The sequence below is a fragment of the Meles meles genome, chromosome 7 (assembly GCF_922984935.1).
Source record: "Meles meles chromosome 7, mMelMel3.1 paternal haplotype, whole genome shotgun sequence".
Classification (NCBI taxonomy): Eukaryota; Metazoa; Chordata; class Mammalia; order Carnivora; family Mustelidae; genus Meles; species Meles meles.
Genome location: NC_060072.1, coordinates 123,662,569 through 123,684,589, shown reverse-complemented (window position 1 = coordinate 123,684,589; position 22,021 = coordinate 123,662,569). Strand labels below are relative to the sequence as shown.

The 22,021-nt window shown below is 41.8% G+C and overlaps 1 long non-coding RNA gene across 1 annotated transcript; it reads right to left on the bottom strand.

Annotated features, from left to right (window-relative positions):
• Positions 1-3,215: 3,215 nt before the first annotated feature.
• On the bottom strand, positions 3,216-17,121 carry LOC123947018. Its single transcript, XR_006819689.1, has 3 exons — positions 17,042-17,121; positions 16,368-16,515; positions 3,216-3,942 (listed from the first exon to the last, which is right to left on the bottom strand). It is a non-coding gene; the product is annotated as an uncharacterized LOC123947018 (long non-coding RNA).
• Positions 17,122-22,021: the final 4,900 nt, after the last annotated feature.

Below are 22,021 nucleotides of genomic sequence, written 5' to 3'. Positions count from 1 at the left end.
CAGTGCTAAATTTGTCTCGGACACATTTCAGAGTATAGTTCCCTTTCTTCCTCTACCTCCGAGTTACCTTCCCCATTCTCACTTTGTTACGGTGTGTTTGTTCCAAAGGGAAATAAATCAAGGGCTTATCAGAAAGGAAGTAGTACCTGCACTTTACATTCTTGTTTAAACAAGACCTGAACCGGAAGGAAATTTTATGACATTTTCTTCTCCTCAGGCACCATTCTGCATTTTACTGCCCTAATGTTTACTTATTGTTGTAGTAAAATCGTAGATAAACCATCAGGGGCTGAGCTGTTCCAGAGAAGTGTTTCGAAGAACTAAAGTTGATACATTCAGGCAATAAAAGGCTGTTGACTTTTAAATGTTTTGAAGAAAATATTTACCAAACATATTAAATGAAGGATGGTGACATGTCCTACCTTTTCTGGGCGATTCTGGGTGAACCAAAGTTCCTGGAATGCTCCACACTCCCTTGAGGGGCTTGAATGTGCTGTTACCTCTGCCCGGAATAGTATTTCCCTTCCTCTGCCTACATAACTTCTCCTCATCTTTCAGATGCCAGTTGAAAGACCAGTGCCCCTAGCCCAATTGTATAAATTTCTGAAAATTCATCAAATTGTTCACTTGAAACAGGTGAATTTTGTGGTATGTAAATTTACCTCATTAAAGCTAGTTTTAAAAATCCAACAATACTGTCAAGGAGGTAGAGCCCCTCCCCGCCTTGAATGTGGGCTGCACATAGTGACTTCTTTCCGAACTTGATAATATGGAAAGGGAAAGAGGGAAAGGAAGTACCTCTACCCTGGAGAAACCTGACAAGAACTATACCAGCCAAGTGATCATGGTCAATATCAACAATGATAAGTCAGGTTGAAAGTAACCCTGTAACACCGATACCCCGGCCTAACCACGAGAAAAATTCCAGTAGGGGGGCTTCCTACAGTATAACTCGTCAGTCATCCTCAAAACTGTCAAGGTTATCAAAAGCAAGATGAGTCTAAGAAATTTTCACATTCAAGAGGAGCCTAAAGGAGATATGACCACAAAATGTGATGTGAGGGGTGCCTGGGTGGCTCAGCTGGTTAGGTGTCTGCCTTTGGCTCAGGTCATGATCCCGGAGTCCTGGGATCAAGGCCCACGTTGGGCTCCCTGCTCAGTGGGTAACCTGCTTCTCCCTCTCCCTCTACCTCTGCCACTCCCCCTGCTTGTGCTTTCCCTCTCTCTGACAAATAAATAAATAAAATCTTTAACAACAAAAATTTAAAAACTAAAAATAAATAAATGTGATGTGATATCATGGATGGGCTCCTGAGAGAGAAAAAGAACATTAGGTACAAACTAAGGAAATGTGAATTAAGTACGGACTTGACTTAATAATAATATACCAATAATGGTTCACCATACATGACGAACGTGCCACAGTGGTGGAAGATGTAAATAATAGGGGAAATTGGACGTGAAATATCTGGGACTCTCTGTACTGTCTTTACAATTTCCTGTAAATCTAAAACTGTTCTAAAAAATAAAGTTAATTTAATTCCCATCAAAAAAAATTTCCCCAGTCCCACACCCCCGCTTAGCAGATCAAGTGCCCTTACTATATGTTGCTATAGCAGTCTAGAAAGTTCACTAAAAAATGAATGAATTTATCACCATATGCAATTACAGCTGCGTGTCTCATGCAACTTGATAGGTGCTTAGTCATAAACACAGAGTAAATAACATAAAAATGTAAGTTTAGTGACAACAGGATTCTGTCTGTTTTGTTCTCTACTGGACCCTCATTACCCAGAGAGCAACCAGCCCATGGTAGACACACAGTAAGAACAACTTCCACCCTAGCCTGAGCCAATGAATCTTCTCTGCAGACGTTTTGAACTTGAGATTAAGATATTTTAGCTCAGGGGTACCTGGGTGGCTTGATCCATTAGTATCTGTCTTCAGCTCAGGTCTTGATCCCGGGGTCCTGGAACTGAGTCTGCATTGGGCTCCCTGCTCAGCAGGGGAGTCTGCTTCTCCCTCTGCCTCTCCCCCAACTTCTCGTGCTCTCTTTCTCTCTCTTGCAAAAATAAATAAAGAATAAAATCTTTAAAAACAAAAAAAAGATCTCTTAGCTCAGTCTGCATGATTTCTTAATGCAGCCTATTGAGGTGCAGACAGCAGCGCCATTGGATGTTGCCAGATGAAGAGAGGCTTTGGGGATTGGATTATAAAGAATAAAGCCAAGACTCAGAGGGAAGGAAAGACAAGAGACAGAGCGAGAGGGCCAACCTAGGTTCCCACCAGGGCTGTCTTCTCCAATTCCAGTCAATTCCTGGGACTGTATGTCCCAGGAGACTCTCCTGTCATATACAGTTCAACAAGCCCTTATCGTCAAATCTTGTTCTTTAGGGATAACTTCACCGAAACCTTATCTGCATCCTGTTATCCTAGTCTGAGTTTCTGTTGTGGAAGATGTTGAATCAGAGTAATGGAGGGAAATATCACCCACCGCATAATGAAGAGAGAGGAAAAAAAACAACAGGAAGCAAAATTGGGGATAAGAAAAAGAAAGTAGAGGATATCAAAAGAAAAGCTGATTGGGCAACTGGGTGGCTCAGTCAGTTAGGTGTCTGCCTTATGGTTGGGTCATGATCCTGGGGTCCTGGGATTGAGCCTCATGAGGGGCTCCCCGTTCAGTGGGGAGTCTGCTTCTCCCTCTGGCCCTTCCTCCTCTCATGCTCTCTCTCTCTTTCACTCTCTCTCCAATAAATAAAATCTTTTTAAAAAATGTGTTTTAAAAGAAAAGCTGATTATTTACAATAGCCAAGATATGGAAGCAACTCAAGTTTCCATTAATAGATGAATGAATAAAGAAGATAGGGTACACACACACACACACACACACACACACACACACAAAACTATGGAATATTACTCAGACATGAAAAAAGAATGAAATCTTGCCATTTGCAGTGACATGGACAGAGCTAGAGAGTATAAGGCTAAGCAAAATAAATCAGACAGAGAAAGACAAATACCACATGATTTCACTCTTACGTGGAATTTAAGAAACAAAACAGACAAAGGAAAAAAGAGACAAACTGGTGGTTATCAGAGGGGAAGTGGGGGGTGAAATGTGATGGGGATTAAGAGCACAGCCATCATGATACACACAGAGTAATGGGGAATTGTTGAATCACCATATTGAACATCTACAACTAATATTATACTGTCGGTTGACTATCCTTCAATTTTAAAAAGAAAGAGCAGAGGACAAACTAGAAATATATGCAAATGACCTAACAAGTATACAGGAACAAGCAAGATTGCAGATTCAAAGTATCAAGAATTCATTCATTCAGCAAATATGTCCTGAACCCCCACTGTGTGGCAGTTTGCATGCTCGGTGTTAGAAATACAGCACCCAACAAAATGATCTAAATTACTGCCTAAAAGAGAGATCAGAGACTGGGGTGGGGTTTACACAGCCACTGAAACCAGAGAAAATGACTCAGTGGCCATTTTATATTGGTTGGTCAGGGGAGGTCTCTTTAAGAAGGTGACATTAAATTGATATCTGAAGGGTAAGAAAGCACTAGAAGGAGGAAGGTGGTGCAGGATGTCGGGGCGAAGATCTAGACAGAGGGACGAACCAGTGCACCCCAAGGATGCAAGGAAGTGTTCTCAAGAATATGGAATTTGCTCCCCCCCACCACCCAGGGAACATTTGTCCACGTCTAGACTTTCTGGTACTCAACACAACATGGTGGTAGAACAACCTACTGATATCTAATGGCTAGAGGCCAGGGATGCAAATAAACATCCTACGGTTTGCACAGGACAAACCTTTATGCAGAGAATTATCCAAAACGTCAATGGTTGACATGGTTGAGAAAGCCTTCCTTAAGGCCATCACAGGCTCAGCACCTTCAAGGTGTAGAAAGCAGGACACCATGCCTGGAGAAGAACAGAAAAGAGAACAGCTATTAAGTCAGTCAAGGAAGTAGGCGGAAGCAGACAGTACACACCCTTGTATGCCATAGTAAGGAGCTGCCATCTTGTTCCAGGTATGGCAAGGAGCCCATGTGCTAAAACTGGGCAGCAAACATGGACTAATTCATTTGTGGAAACAATGACTCTGGCTTTCATGTGGAATGTGGTGGGAGGAAAGAAGACCCACTGGCTGGTCTGATACAAAGAGAAGGTGATGGCTTGGAGGTGGGTCATGACAGTAGAGACAGAGAAGCAGAGGGCTGAGATTTATTTTAGAGATAGAACTTACAGGTCCTGGTGATAAAGTGAATGTGGAGGGTGAGGGAAACAGGAATCAAGGATTCATTGAAGGCTGGGCCAGCTGCATGGTTGCATGAAGAGTGCATGAGTTGTCCCCACCTTGGGTTTGCAGGGGCCTCAGTGAAGGGCTCTCTGCTACCCCGGGTTGAGGGACTGAGCACCTCCCAGCCTCCAGGCTGCCAGCTAGCCCTTGCAGGCCACGCATTCACTGTGGGGTGGGGCAATAGACTGGTGGGAAGAAGGAACAGACTTCCCTGCCTGGCTGGGGCTCCATGTCCTCATTTCCTCCTGAGTATAGAAAATTATGAAACTGGCCATGCTTAAAAATTTCCAGCTTGAGCAACTAGATGCTTCATTACTGCTATTTCCCAAAATGGGGAAGAGTAGGAGGTGGGGTAAAAGGTTCCACCTGGGACTTGTTTAATCTCAAGATGCCTGTGAGACATCTCACCAACAAGATCAAATAGGCAATTGTGTATATCCTTCTACAGCTCAGAAAAGACCTAACAGAGGCATAATGCAGAATTTGTCAGCCTGTGGTGTATAAAACACAAGAGCGATGGTGAGACTGCTACAAGAAACAGTATGGCGGTCTCTCAAAAGAAATTAAACATCAAATTACCATAAGATTCAGCAATTCCATTTCTGGATGTACACCCAAGAGAAGTGAAAGTAGGAACTCAAACAGGTATTTGTACACCTGTATACACAGCAGCATTATTTACAACAGCCAAAAGGTGGAAACAATCCAAATGTCCATCTATAGATGAATGGATAAACAAAATGTGGTCTATATGTATAAAATGGCCTATTACTCGGCTTCAAAAAGGAAGGATATTGGCGTACCGGGGTGGCTCAGTGGGATAAGCATCTGACGTTGGCTCAGGTCATGATCTCCGGGGCCTGGGACTGAGAGCTGAGTGGGGCTCCCTGCTCAGCAGGGAGTCTGCCTCTCCTCTCCTGTCCCTCCCCCTGCTCATGCTCTTTCACATGCTCTCTCTCTCTCTTAAGTAAATAAATAAAATCTAAAATAAAATTTAAAAAAAGGAAGGAAATTCTGGCACCTGCTATAACATGGGTGAACTTTGAAGACATTATGCTAAGTGAAATGAGTCTCACAACAGGACAAGTATTATTTGATCCCATTTCCAGAAGGAACCTAGAGTAGTTGAATTCATACAATGGTTACCAGAGGCTAGAGAGAAGGAGGAATGGGGAGTTAGTATTTAATGGGGCGGAGTTTCTGTTTGGGAAAATGAAAAATTTCTGGAGATGGACGGGGGTGATAGCTGCACAACAATGAGAACGTACCCTCATGTCACTGACCTGTACAGTTAAAAATGGTTAAAATGGTGAATTTTACACTCTGTGTATTTCACCACAATAAAAAAAGAATTTATTTATTATTTATTGAGTGCTTCATATATGCCCAGCACTATTCTAAGAACTTTCATTGTTAAAAACTCATGTAACTCTTATAAAAATCTATTTTTAAAAAATTTCATTCATCCATTTGAGAGAGAGAGAGAGAAAGCACGAGTGGGGGGAGGGTTAAAGGGAGACAGAAAAGCAGATTCCCCACTGAGCATGGAGCTTGGAGCCCCACATGGGACTTGACCCAAGAACCCAGAGATCAACTTGAGCCAAAGGCAGGTGCTTAACGGACTGAGCCACCCAGGCGTCCCAATCCTCATAACAATCTTTAATGTAGATACCATGGATAGGCAGTCATCTCCAGGACATCAGTCTTAGCAACATGTTTATGGACCTGTCTCCTCAGGCAACAGAAACAAAAGCAAAAATATACCACTGGGACTACGCTGAAATAAAAAGCGTTTGCACAGCAAAGGAAATCATTAACAAAACAAAAAGATGGAGAGAGGCAAGATAGCAGAGGAGTAGCAGACTAAGATGACATCAAGTCGCAGGAGTTCAGCTAGATAGTTATTCTGAACACATACAAACTCAACAGGAGAACGAAGAGAAAAAGAGCAGCAATTCTAGCAACAGAAAATTGACGACTTTCTGAAAGGTAGGACTTGCAGAGAAGTGAATCCAAAGCAATGGGAAGATAGACCATGGGGGAGAGGGGTTGGCTCCCGGCAAGCGGTGGAGCAACGGAGCACAAAATCTGGACTTTTAGAAGTTCCTTCAGTGTTCCTCTGAAAGACATTGCTCCAGAGGCTAAGCAGATTGGAGCCCTCACAGGGACAGTGTGGTCTCAGAAGGATTGGGAGTGTCTGAGTGTAGCAGAGCTCACAGGTATCAGAGTGGGAAGCCAAATACAGAGACAGAGCCCAGGAGTGAGCTCTCAGCTCGGGGTTACCTTAAACTGTGATCTGTCGCACAGTCAGACCACTACTCTTTGAACAGAAACCCCACAGGCGACAGATGCAGGGAGACCCACCTTTATCCACTGGAAGAGCAGAGCAGTAGGAATCTCCTGGGTCTGGAGACTCCAAATGGGGCTGTACGCCAGAGATAGAAACGCTCCGTCACAGGCCAAGTGAGCTCGGAACAGAGCCGGACACCAGGGAGACGGGAGGGATTGACTGCTTTTCTCTGAGGGCGCACAGAGTGGGGTCCGAACTCTCAGCTCTTCTGGGCTGGATATTGTGAGGCAGCCATTTTCATTCCCATCCTCCAGAGCTCTACAGAAAGCGTTCAGAGAACAAAAGCTCCCAAGAGTGAACCTGAGCAGATTACTTAGCCCGGCCCCTGGAAAGGGTGGCACAGTTCTGCCTGGGTAAAGACATTTGAGAATCACTGCAACAGGCCCCTCCCCCAGATCAGCAAGAAATCCAGCCAAGACCAAGCCAATCAAGAAGAGCAGAACTCCAGACCTAGGGGAAAGCAATGCTTGGAATTCATGGCTTTCTCCCCATGATCCTTCAGTCTTGCAAAGTTAAATTAAATTTTTTTAATTTTACTTTTTTCTTATTCTAATTTTCAAACCTTTCCTCTATCTTCTTTTCACATTTTTTAACTAGTTTATCTTAATAAAACCTTTCTAAAAAAATCTTTTAAACCTTCATTATTACAATCATATTTTATACTTCATTGTATTAAACTTATTTTTTGTACACATACAGGGGTTTTTCTTTCTAAAAATTTTTGGGATATAAGTTTTTCTAATAGATCAAAATATACCCAATCTACCACAGGGCTTTGTTCTAGTCTCCAGCCTAAGCACATTCTCTCCACTTTTTCCTCTTTCTTTTTTCAACCAATTTATCTTATGAATTCCTTTTTTAGAATTTTTAAAAAATTTTTCATCTTTACAGACATATTCCATCCCTTCATCATGTTTACCCTTATTTTTGTACATATATAAGTTTTTCCTTTTTTAAAATTATGGGAAATAGTTTCTTCTAAGAGACCAAAATACACCCAAAATCAAGTGGGTGGCACTCTTCTATTCACCAGTCTAATATATATATACATTTCATTTCTTTTCTTTTCTTTTTACCCCTCCTCCCTTACTCCCAGTTTTGGATCTCTTCTGATTTGGTTAGCGAACATTTTCCTGGGGTCTTTGGCACCCTTTTAGTATTTTATTCTCTCATTCATATATTCTTATCTGGATAAAATGACAAGGTGGAAAAACTCACCACAGAAAAAAGAACAAGAGGCAGTACCAAAGGCTAGGGGCCTAAACAATACAGACATTGGTAATATGTCAGATCTAGAGTTCAGAATGACAATTCTCAAGGTGATAGCTGGGCCCGAAAAAGGCATGGAAGATATTAGAGAAACTTATCTGGAGAAATAAAATCCCTTTCTGGAGAAATAAAAGAACTCAGGTCATGATCCCAGCGTCCTGGGATTGAGTCCCACATCGGGCTCCGTGCTCGGTGGGGAGCCTGCTTCTCTCTCTGTCTCTGCTTGCCACTCTGTCTGCCTGTGCTCACTCTCGCGTGCTCTCTCTCTCTCTCTGACAAATAAATAAATAAAATCTTAAAAAAAAAAAAGAACTAAAATCTAACCAGGCTGAAGTCAAAAAAGCTATGAATGAGGTGCAATCAAAAATAGAGACTCTTACTGCTAGGATAAATGAGGCAGAAGAGAGAACTAGTGATATAGAACCACATTAAGGAGAATAAAGAAGCTGAGCAAAAGAGAGACAAACAACTACTGGACCACGAGGGGAGAATTTGAGAGATAAGTGATACGATAAGACAAAACAATACTAGAATAATTGGGATTCCAGAAGAAGAAGAAAGAGAGAGGGGGGCAGAAGGTATATTGGAACGAATTATAGTAGAGAATTTCCCTAATATGGCAAAAGGAAGAAGCATCAAAATCCAGGAGATGCAGAGAACCCCCCTGAAAATCATCAAAAATAGGTCCACACCCCATCATCTAAAAGTAAAACTTACAAGTCTTAGTGACAAAGAGAAAATCCTGAAAGCAGCTTGGAACAAGAAATCTGTAACATACAATGGTAAAAATATTAGATTGGCAGCAGACTTATCCACAGAAATCTGGCAGGCCAGAAAGAACTGGCATGATATATGCAGAGCACAAAATGAGAAAAATATGCGGCCAAGAATACTATATCCAGCTAGGCTATCACTGAAAATAGAAGGAGAGATAAAAATCTTCCAGGACAAACAGAAACTGAAAGAATTTGTAAACACCAAACCAGTCCTACAGGAAACATTGAAAGGGGTCCTCTGAGCAAAGAGAGAGCCTAAAAGTGGTAGAACAGGAAGGAACAGAGACAACATACAGTAACAGTCAACTTACAGGCAATACAATGGCACTAAATTCATATCTTTCAATAGTTATCTTGAATGTAAATGGGCTAAATGCCCCAATCAAAAGACACAGGGTATCAGAATGGATAAAAAAACCAAAACCCATCAATATGCTGACTACGAGAAACTCATTTTAGATGAGAAGACACCTCCAGATTTAAAGTGAGAGGGTGGAAAACGATGTACCATGCTAATGGACATCAAAAGAAAGCTGGGGTGACAATCCTTACATCAGATAAAGTAGATTTTAAGCCAAAGACTATAATAAGTGATAAAGAAGGACACTATATCATACTCAAAGGGTCTTTCCAACAAGAAGATCTGATAATTTTAAATATCTATGCCCCTAACATGGGAGCAGCCAACTATATAAACCAATTGATAACAAAATCAAAGAAACACATCAACAATAATACAATAATAGTAGGGAACTTTAACACCCCCTGACTGAAATGGACAGACCATCCAAGCAAAAGATCAACAAGGAAATAAAGGCCTTAAATGACACACTGGACCAGATGGACATTACAGATATATTCAGAACATTCCATCCCAAATCAACAGAATACACATTCTTCTATAGTGCACATGGAACATTCTCCAGAATAGATCACATCCTGGGTCACAAATCAGTGGTCTCAACCAGTACCAAAAGATTAGGATCATTCCCTGGATATTTTCAGACCATAATGCTCTGAAGCTAGAACTCAATCACAAGAGGAAAGTTGGAAAGAACACAAATACATGGAGGCTAAAGAGCATCCTACTAAAGAATGAATGGGTCAACCAGGAAATTAAAGAAGAATTGAAAAAATTCATGGAAACAAATGAAAATGAAAACACAACTGTTCAAACTCTGTGGGACACATCAAAGGCAGTCCTGAGAGGAAAGTTTATAGAGATAAAAGCATTTCTCAAGAAACAAGAAAGTTCTCAAGTATGCAACCTAACCCTACACCTAAAGAAGCTGGAGAAAAAACAGCAAAGAAAACCTAAACCCAGCAGGAGAAGAGAAATAATAAAGATCAGAGCAAAAATCAATGAAATAGAAACCAAAAAAATAGTAGAACAAATCCCATGAAACTAGGACTTGGTTCTTTGAAAGAATTAATAAGATTGATAAGCCCCTGGCCAGACATATCAAAAAGAAAAGGGAAAGGACCCAAATTAATAAAATCATGAATGAAAGAGGAGACATCACAACCAACACCAAAGAAATACAAACAATTATATGAACATATTATGAACAACTATATACCAGCAAATTTGACAATCTGGAAGAAATGGATATATTACTAGAGACATATAAACTACCAAAACTGAACCAGGAAGAAATAGAAAACCTGAACAGACCCACACCCAGTAAGGAGATTGCAGCAGTCATCAAAAATCTCCCAGAGGTGCCTGGGTGGCTCAGTGGGTTAAAGCCTCTGCCTTCGGCTCAGGTCATGATCCCAGGGTCCTGGGATCGAGCCCCGCATCGGGCTCTCCCCTCAGCAGGGAGCCTGCTTCCTTCTCTCTCTCTCTGCCTGCCTCTCTGCCTACTTGTAATTTCTGTCTGTCAAATAAATAAATAAAATCTTTAAAAAAAAATCTCCCAAAAAACAAGAACCCAGGGCCAGATGGCTTCCCAGAATTCTACCAAACATTTAAAGAAGAATTAATACCTACTCTCCTGAAAATATTCCAAAAAACAGAAATGGAAGGAAAACTTTCAAACTCATTTTATGAGGCCAGCATTAACTTGATCCCAAAACCAGACAAAGACCCCCATCAAAAAGGAGGGCATCCTCTAGTTGGTGTTAGGAATGTTTGCCTCATTTCCAGACTTTTTTTTTTTTTTTAAACACGTCGTGGATTTTTTGAGGCTCCAACCAGATTAGTGCATGGTCAGCCGTCAAGGCTGAGGCATCTCTGACTGAGGTGGTTTTGTTTGGTTTTGTTTTTTAAAATCATGTATTTGTTACAAAGTATTGTACTTGTCTCAATGGGAATGGTGTAAAAAACTGAAAAGGCCTTATGTGATATGTATCATAGTTAATAAATCAATCTTGTAAAAAACCAAAAAAAAAAAAAGGAGAATTACAGATCAATATCCTTGATGAGCACAGATGTGAAAATTCTCACCACAATACTAGCCAATAGGATTCAACAGTACATTAAAAGGATTATTCACCATCACAAAGTGGGATTTATTCCTGGGGCTGCAAGGTTGGTTCAACATCTGCAAATAAATCAAGGTGATACAATATACTAATAAAAGAAAGAACAACAACCGTATGATACTTTCAGTAGATGCTAAAAAAGCATTTGGCAAAGTACAGCATCCTTTTTTGATCAAAACTCTTCAAAGTGTAGAGATAGAGGGTACATACCTCAATATCATCAAAGCCATCTATGAAAAACCAACAGCAAATATCATTCTTCTTTTTTTAAGATTTTATCTATTTATTTGACAGAGAGGGAGAGAGCACACATAGGCAGAGAGGCAGGCTGTGGGGGTGGGGGGAGCAGGCTCCCCACTGAGCAGAGAGCCTGATGTGGGGCTCGATCCCAGGACCCCATGATCACTACCTGAGCCGAAGGCGTCACTCAACCAACTGAGCCACCCAGGCGCCCCAGCAAATATAATTCTTAATGGGAAAAAACTGAGAGCTTTTCCACTAAGGTCAGGAAGACTGCAGGGATGTCCATTATCACCACTGCTATTCAACATAGTACTAGAAGTCCTAGCCTCAGCAATCAGTCAACAAAAAGAAGTTAAAGGCATCCAAATCAGCAAAGAAGAATTCAAACTCTAACTCTTCGCAGATGATATGATACTTTATGTGGAAAACCCAAAAGACTCCATTCCAAAACTGCTAGAACTCGTACAGGAATTCAGTAAAGTGTCAGGATATAAAATCAATGCACAGAAGTCAGTTGCATTTCTATATACCAACAACAAGACAGAAGAAAGAGAAATTAAGGAGTCAATCTCATTTACAATTGCTTTCAAAACCATAAGATACCTAGGAATAAACCTAACCAAAGAGGCAAAGAATCTGTACTCAGAACACTATAAAGTACTCATGAAAGAAATTGAGGAAGACACAAAGAAATGGAAAAACGTTCCAAGTTCATGGATTCGAAGAACAAATATTGTGAAAATGTCTATGCTACCTAAAGCGATCTGCACATTTAATACAATCCCTATCAAAATATCATGTTTTTGTCAAAGAAATGGAACAAATAATTCTAAAATTTATACGGAACCAGAAAAGGCCCCAAATAGCCAGAGGAATGTTGAAAAAGAAAGCCAAAGTTGGTGGCAGCACAATTCCGGACTTCAAGCTCTATTATAAAGCTGTCATCATCAAGACAGTATGGTAATGGCATAAAAACAGACACATAGATCAATGGAACAGAACAGAGAGCCCGGAAATAGACCCTCAACTCTATGGTCAACTAATCTTCGACAAAGCAGGAAAGAATGTCCAACAGAAAAAAAGTCTCTTAACAAATGGTGTTGGGGAAATTGGACAACCACATGCAGAAGAATGAAACTGGACCATTTCCTTATACCACACACAAAAATAGATTCAAAATGGATGAAAGACCTCAATGTGAGATAGGAATCCATCAAAATCCTTGAGGAGAACACAGGCAGCAACCTCTTCGACCTCAGCCTCAGCAAGTTCTTCCAAGAAACATCGCCACAGGCAAGGGAAGCAAGGGCAAAAATGAACTATTGGGACTTCAACAAGATTAAAAGCTTTTGCAAAGCAAAGGAAACAGTTAACAAAACCAAAAGACAACTGACAGAATGCAAGAAGATATTCACAAACAACATATCAGATAAGTGGCTAGTATCCAAAATCTATAAAGAACTTATCAAACACAACACCCAAAGAACTTAGTCAGGAAATGGGCAGAGGACACAACAGACATTTCTGCAAAGAAGATATCCAGATGGCCAACAGAACCATGAAAAGGTGCTCAACATCACTCGGCATCTGGAAATACAAATCAAAACCACAATGAGATTGATTCTCAGCCTTTTGGCTAAGATCAAATGTAAAACCACAATGGTATCTCACCTCACACCAGTCAGAATGGCTAAAATTATCAAGTCAGGAAACGACAGATGCTGGCGAGGATGCGGAGAAAGGGGAACCCTCCTATACTGTTGGTGGAATGCAAGCTGGTGCAGCCACTCTGGAAAACAGCATGGAGGATCCTCAAAAAGTTCAAAATAGAGCTACCCTATGACCCAGCAATTGCACTACTGGGTATTTACCCTAAAGATACAAACATAGTGATCCGAAGGGGCATGTGCACCGAATGTTTATAGCAGCAGTGTCCGCAATAGCCAAACTGTGGAAAGAACCTAGATGTCCATCAACAGATAAATGGATAAAGAAGATGTGGTATATATATACAATGGAATACTATGCCACCATCAAAAGAAATGAAATCTTGCCATTTGCAATGATGTGGATGGAACTAGAGGGTATTGCGCTAAGCAAAATACGTCAATCGGAGAAAGACAATCATCATATGATCTCCCTGATATGAGGAATTTGAGAGGCAGAGTTGGGGTTTGAGGGGTAGGGAAAGAAAAAATGAATCAAGATAGGGATGGGAGGGAGAAACAAACCATAAGGAACTCTTAATCTCACAAAACAAACTGAGGGTTGCTGGGGGGATGGGGATGCGGAGAGGGTGGTTGGGTTATGGACATTGAGGAGGGTATGCGATGTGGTGAGTGCTGTGAAGTATGTAAGTCTGATGATTCACAGACCTGTACCCCTGGGGCTAATAATACATTATATGTTAATAAAAATAATTAATAAGAAAATAGTAAAAAAAAAAAGGCAACCTAGTGAATGGGTGAAGATATTTGCAAATGACATATCCTCTAAGGGGTTAGCATTCAAACACAACTTAAAACCAAAAAACAAACAGCTGATTAAAAAATGTCAGTGGGAGCATCTGGGTGGTTCTGTCCAAGCATCCAATCTTGGTTTCAGGTCAGGTCATTATCTTGGGATCATGAGATCAAGCCCTGTCAGGCTCCATGCTTGAGTCTGCTTGAGATTCTCTCCCTCTCCCCCTACACCTGCTCTCTTTCTCCCTAAAATAAATAAATACATCTTTAAAAATAAATAATAAATAAATAAAATTTAAAATGAGCAGTGGATTTGAATAGATATTCTTCCAAAGAAGGTATCCAGATGGCCAGCAGACACATGAAACGATGCTCAACATCACTCATCATCAGGGAAATGCAAATCAGAACCACAGTGAGGTATCACCTCACCCCTGTCAGAACGAGTACTACCAAAAAGACAAGAGATAACGTGTTGGTGAGGATGTGGAGAAAAGGGAACCCTCATGTACTTTGGGTGACTGTGTGATTGTTGCAATATTATTTACAATAGTCAAGATATGGAAGCAACCTGGGTGCCTGGGTGGCTCAGTTGTTAAGCATCTGCCTTTGGTTCAGGTCATGATCCCAGGGTCCTGGGATTGAGCCCCACATTGGACTCTCCGTTTGGCGGTGAGTTTGCTTCTCCCTCTCCCTCTGTGCTCTCTCTTGCTTTTGTTCGCTCACAAATAAATTAATAAAATCTCAAAAAAAAAAAAAAGATATGGAACCAGCCCAAGTGTCCATCCTTAGATAAATGGAAAGTGGATAAAGAAGATGTGGTATATATCTGCAGTGGAATATTACTCAGCCATAGAAAAGAATCTTGCCTTTTTTGACAACATGAATGGACCTAGAAGGTATTATACTGAGTGAAATATGTCAAAGAAAAACAAATACTATTTATACTACAATACTAACAAATACTATTTGACACTATTTTGATTTATATGTTGAATCTAGAAAGAAAATGAATAACAACAGGAACAACAAACCATAAGCAGACTCATAAAGACAGAGAATGATTTAAAAAAAAGAAAAGAAAAGAAACTAGGTTCAATATCATCAACCCCATTTTTCAAATGAGAAAACCAATGACCACAGTTGTTAAGTAACAGGCCAAAGCTCACACAGCTTCCAATTGGATAGGCTCAGATTTGGATTCAGGCAGTCTGGTACCAGAGCCCAAACATTTCTTTTTTTTTTTTTTTAAAGATTTATTTATGTATTTTAGAGAGTCTGAGCATGTGCATGTGAATGTGGTGGGGGGAGAGAGAGAGGGAGAATCCTCAAGCAGACTTCCCGCTAAGCAAGGGGCCCGATGAAGGGCTCCATCCCTGGACCCCAAGATCATGATGTGAGCCAAAATCAAGAGTCAGCCACTTAATCAACTGAGCCACCCAATTTTCTTACGACCTATTGTACTACCTATGATGTCATGTACTAGAGGAACACATTTCACAATAAAACAAAAGAAAAATTTCCCATTTATGGCTGAATGGATAGCTCACAAGCAGCAGGGGCCTGACTTTTGACCATATTTGGACATGGCTTCCCAGCATGGGGCTGGGCTGCAGAGGGATGAGAAGTCAGCCAGCGAAGGAGGAGGAGTTACAATTATGTGTGACAAATCATTCTATCGCCTTTGAAAAAATTACTCTATGACCAGAAACGTTCCCTGGAATTACTACCAGGAGGGTGTATGACAAGGTCATGTGTGACAAGGTCAGGAGGACCCTCAGCCAGCCCACAAGGCCATGAGGGGCAGTGCCCCAATCCCAGGACAGGTGGACTCTGGGGTTGGTCTGTAGCTCCTTGGTGTTCAAGAGACTGGGGTTACTGTGACATTTTTAGGTGCTCTGTGATATTACCAATTAAACTTCTCAGACAAAAGCCATGACAAACCCTGGAAACTCCAGGCCTACAGCTGGGGAGACTCCATGGCTGGTCCAAGGAAGTCATAGGTCCTTACTGACGAAGCCAAGTTAGAGCTAGCTGGCCAAAGGGAAGGTGCAGAGCACTCATGTGCATTCCATTTAGAGCCCAGAATTCCCTCACTCAGAAGAACATCCCAAGCTGTCCAGAATCCATAGGACTGTCGTGGCTCCTGCCCAGGCTGGGTCACTGACGTGGATGAGAAACAGGGCCCCATGACAAGAAAGCAAGATACCTCCCTTGTTCAGGTCCTCGTTAGGGGAAAGAGTCGAGCAGCCTGAGATGTTCTGAGAGGACAGAAGGCAGCAGAACCTCCTAATCTGAATGACCGGTGGGTGGTAGGGAGGCCCAGGGTAGGGCCAGGCTCCACAGCCCTGAGAAGGCAGACCCTCTCCTCAACCTCCTGTTGGGTACGAACTCCACCTGCCTCGTCCCCAAGTCTGAATTTAACTGACCGCTGCCTTTGACATCGCCATTGACCTTACCTTTGGGGCCCCTTCTTGTGGGAAGGCCTTTGGCCCCAGGGACACGAGCTGGGTGGGATGGTCTGCACGGACTAGTGCGAGGCCCCTCACCATGAGTGAGGTGAGTAACCAGGCTCAGAGGAGGGAATGGGAACAGGAACGCAGAGCCCTGCAGGAGGAAATCCAAGGAAAGCAATTAAAGTTCTAGTTTATTTTATTTTTTTTTAATTTTTTTTTTATTTTTTTTTCCCATTTTATTTATTTTTTCAGCGTAACAGTATTCATTCTTTTTGCACAACACCCAGTGCTCCATGCAAAACGTGCCCTCCCCATTACCTACCACCTGTTCCCCCAACCTCCCACCCCTGACCCTTCAAAACCCTCAGGTTGTTTTTCAAAAGTTCTAGTTTAAAAAACAATCCACATCTTCTTGTTTCACCATCCCTAAACACAGGGCCTTGGACACATACGCTTCACCCCCCCGCCCACCTTGGCACGCACTCTTCTTCCTACCTCGAACTACTCCATAATTATCCCTGTCCTGAGGGGTCTGGGGTCCTCAAAAATGGACACAAACACATTTTAATCTGTGTGTGTGTGTGTGTGTGTGTGTGTGCATATTTCAGAGTTTGCTAGACTGCCATTACAACATAGCACAGATGGGTAGCCTACGCAGCAGCAATATATTTTCTCACCCTTCTGGAAGCTGGAAGTCCAAGATCATGGTGCCGGCCCTGTGGGGTTATCCCTCCTCGACTTGCATACGGCTGCCTCTCGTTGTGTCCTCATGGGCTCTTCCCTCCGTGTGTGTCCATGGGAGGCCATTTGGGTCACTCTAACATAAGATTGGAAACTAGGTGACTTATAAATACTAGACCTGCATTGCTCACAGTGCTGGAGGCCAGAAGTCCCGGATCAAGACACCAGCAGATTTGGTACCTCGTGAGGGCTCACCTCCTGGTTCTGTGTGTCCTCACACATAAGTGGTGGAAGGGACGAGGGAGCTCTCTGGGGTCTCTCTTATAAGGGCGCCAATCCCATTCAGGATGGTTCTACGACCTAATCACTCTCAAAGGCCCTATCTCCTAACAGCACCAACTTGGGGGTTAGGATTTAACATATTCTGGGTGGACCCAAACATTCAATCCATAGCAGTATCTGTGTCCTAATCTCTTCTTCTTATAAGGACACCAGCCCAACCCATATGACCTGATTTTACCTAAATCACCTCTTTAGTTTTTTTAAGATTTATTTTTTGGGATGACTGGGAGGCTCAGTTGGTTAAACATCTTCCTTTGGCTCAGGTCATGATCTCAGGGTCCTGAGATCAAGCCCCACGTCAGGCTCTCTGCTCAGTGGGGAGCCTGCTTCTTCCTCTCCCTCTGCTCCTCCCCCTGCTTGTGCTCATTCTCTCTGTCAAATAAATAAATAATATGTTTTTTTAAAAATAAAAGATTTATTTATTCACTTTAGAGAGAGAGAGCATATACACGCATTCATGTGAGCATGTGTGTGAGCATAGGGGTGGGGTGGGGGGAGTAGAGGGGAACAGAAGGAGAGGGAGAGAGCATCCTCAAGCAGACCTCCCACTGAGCACAGAGCCCCATGCAAGGCTCAATCCCAGGACCATAAGATCATGACCTGTGCCAAAATCAAGAGTCCGACACTTAACCTACTAAGCCACCCAGGCGCTCCTAAATCACCTCTTTAAAGGTGGGTCTCCAAAAACAATCGTGTTCTGAGGGACTGAGGGTTAGGGCCTCAGCATAGGAATCTGGGGGTGAGGGACATAATCCAGCCCAGTAGGTAAGGACCTGGGAGACTCTGTGGTACATGGCATGAGCACAAGTCCAATCAATAATGCTTTGTTTAACTTACTGGAAATAGCTCAGTATCTAGCAAGGGAAGAGAAACTGTATTGTTTTGTTATTTTCATTTCTACTCTCACTGCTTGTTAATGAAATTTCAAAAAACAACACCTACAGTAGTTGAAATCTCAGTATTTGTTAGCTATGGTTTTCTCCTTAAATTTTTTTAACACGTTGACTCTGTGACCCATCCCCAAAGCAAGGCAGGTATCATAAAACAACCCCGCATGTTACCTCACCTACAGTAATAAGCAAGATGGAGGGCAAGAGCCGCCATGGGTATTGTTGACCACCACCATCCAGAATCCCACCATGTAGAAAAGACTCATGGTAACATGTGCTGTATTCCCTTCTTGTTCCATCCATCAGTATTTCACATTGTCGAGAGCATCCTTTATATTGAAATCAGAGTCTTGCTTTTTTCTGTTACATTTTATCACACACTTTTCCATACATCATTAAAAAGGATCCATTGATGGACCACCTGGGTGGCTCAGTGCATGAGGCATCTGACTCTTGATCTCAGGGTTGTGAGTTCAAGTCCCACACTGGTATCTGTGCTGGGTGTGGAGCCTACTTTAAAAAATTTTTTAGGCTCAGTTAGCTAAGCATCTGCCTTTGGCTCAGGTCAATCCCAGAGTCCTAGGTTCCAGCCCCACATGGGTTCCCTGCTCAGCAGGGGCCTGCTTCTCCCTTTCCCTCCGCTCCTCCTGCTGCTCATGCTTGCACACTCTCTCTCTCAAATAAATAAATAAATCTTTAAAAAAATTTTTAAATAATAACACCAAAGGATCTGTTGACATTTTGCATGATTGTATAATATTGCATGGTGTTTCAGGCCACAGATGACTCAACCATTTCCGGTCATTGGACATTTAGGTTGTTTCCGGTTTTTAACAATTAGAAATACTGCTGACAAACATCTTTGGCATACACCCTTGCCTGCATTTCTGATCATTTCTCTTGGCTACATTCCTATAAGTGAAATTACTGTGTTCAACATGCACACATTTGCCTTCAAGGCCTCTGGGGCACAGGAAAACAGCTGTCTTTCCAAGCCTGTGACTTCGTGGGTCAGGGAAGAACTTGCTGGGCCCTCCCCTGATGCTAATCCAACATCTGGTCCTATGTTCTTACCAGGGGTATGTTCACTTGTCCTCTGCCCACTTTTCCACCCAATCACCATTAGGACTCCCCGTAATTACAGGGTGCTGTGGTAGACATGGGACATCAAAAGGCAAAGCAGCTGCTAGTAGGGAAAAGGTGAGGAGGAGCACAGAAATGCTGGCATTTACCAAGCACTTTTCCTCCAAAGGGCTCAAAGGTTTTCAGAGATATGGTCTCATTAACCTTCACAGGTCTGTGATTTTTTTTTTTTCTGATACAGACCCAAACAGAAACTGTATTTGTTGCTGTGTATTTGTGAATTTGCTGTGCTCCTGCTTTCCTGATATTCCTGAAAATGGTTTTTATATTTGGGACTTCCGATGTGTGCAGAGGACAAAAAGTCCCAAACTCAGTCTATTTATCTCTCACCCAAAAAAACTCATGGGAGGACAGGAGGAACCCCACCAAAGTAGAGGCTCAGGGCAGAAGCCCTACCATACCGGACAGGTTGAATTGGCTTGCTTTCACCTTTTTCCAAAAATACATTATTTCTGACTTGTAGACATTTTTTTGAAAGGAACTGTAACAGAGTAATGGCTCCCCCAAAGATGTTCACATCCTTCATCAAAATCTTTCAGTAAATTACCTCGCAAAAGGGATAGACCTTGCAGATATGATTATATTAAGGATCTTGAGATGGATTATTAGGTATAATCACAAGGATCCCTAGAAGAAAAAGGCAAAGGATACAACCAAGAGAGTGAAAAGACAATCCAAGAATGAGAGAAAACACCTGAAAATCAAATGTCTGATAAGGGATTAATATCCAGAATATACAAAGAACTCTTACAACTCAACAACACAAAGGCAAACCACTTAATTAGTGCACAGGCAGAGGACTTGACTAGACATCTCTCCAAAGAAGATACACAGATGTCTAACAAGTACCCAAAGGGGCACATCTAATTGCTCGTCATTAGGGAAATATACAACCATAAGGAGATACCATTTCATGCCCACTAGGATAACTGGAATCAAAAAGATAGACAATACCAAGTGTTAGCAAGGATGTGGAGCCACGGGAACCCCTGTCCATTGCTGGTGGGAATGTAAAATGATGTAGGGAAAGCAATTTGGGAATTCCTCAAAAATCTAAACATAGGGGTGCCTGACTGGTTCGGTCTATAGACAATGTGACTCTTGATCTCAGCACTCTGAGTTCAAGCCCCATGTTGGAAGTGGAGCCCACTTAAAAAAAAAAGTAACATGGAATTTTCACGTAATCACAGAATTCCACTCCTAGGTATAAACCCAAAAGAATGAAAAACAGGAACTTAAATAGATACTTGCACTCCAGTATTCACATATATGTATATGTAATGGAGTATCATTCAGCCATAAGAGGAAGGAAGTTCTAGAACATGCTACAAGTTGGATGACCCTTGAAGAACTTATGTTAGGTGAAATTACCAAACAAAAAGGGCAAACACTGCAGGACTCCATCTATGTGGAACATTTGGAATGGCAAATTCATAGAGGCAGCACGTGGATTTGCAGTCACCATCAGCTGGGGGAGGAGGGCGTGGGGGTTATTGCTTAATGGGTACAGTTTCTACCTGGGTAGTGAAGGGTTTTACAAATCATGATGGCCGCACTACCTTGTGAATATAATTCATGCCACTGAATTGCACACTTTAAAAATGGGTTAAATGGCCAGTTTTGTGTGAGATAGATAGATATAGATATAGATCTAGATCTAGATATATCTAGATCTATATCTATCTATCTAGATAGATATATAGATATATCTGACTATATATATATCTATATCTAGATATATATAGTTATATATATATCTATATCTAGATATAGATCTAGATCTATCTATCTAGATAGATATATAGATATATCTGACTATATATATATCTATATCTAGATATATATCATTATATATATATCTATATATCTATATCTAGATATAGATCTAGATATATCTATATAGATCTAGATATATCTGGATCTATATCTATCTATCTCACACAAAACTGGCCATTTAACCCATTTTTAAAGTGTCATATATATATATATATATATATATGACATGACAATGGAGATAAGGAGGGAGGCAGGAAGGTCAAGGTCAGAAAAAAGAGACATGAGGACAGAAGCTGAGACTGGAACAATGGACTTTGTGATGGAGGAAGGGGCTGGGAGCCAAGGTATGTGGGCAGCCTCGAGAAGCAGAAAGAGCTGAGAAAACAGATTCTCCTCTGCAGCTTCCAGAAGGAAAGCAGCCCTGCCTAGGTGTCTGGATTTCAGCCCCCTGAGACTCCTTTCGGACTTCTGGCTTCCAGGACTGTCAGATAATAAATCTGTGCTGTTTTAAGCTCTCAGGTTTGAAATGATTTGTTACAGTGGCAATAAGAAAAACCCACAGACATAAAACCTTATTCCAGTATTATCGTTCATGAACCACAATACACTAATTCACTTTGCAGTTGACCTACATGACTTTTAAAAAAAGATTTTATTTATTTATTTGAGAGAAAGAGATAGCAATGGGGTGGGGGGAGAAGGAGAAGCAGACTCCCCACTGAGCAGAGAGCCCAATGTAGGGCTCGATCCCAGGACCCTGGGAATCATGACCTAAGCTGAAGGCAGACTCTTAACCGACTGAGCCACCGAGGTCCCAGGTCCATG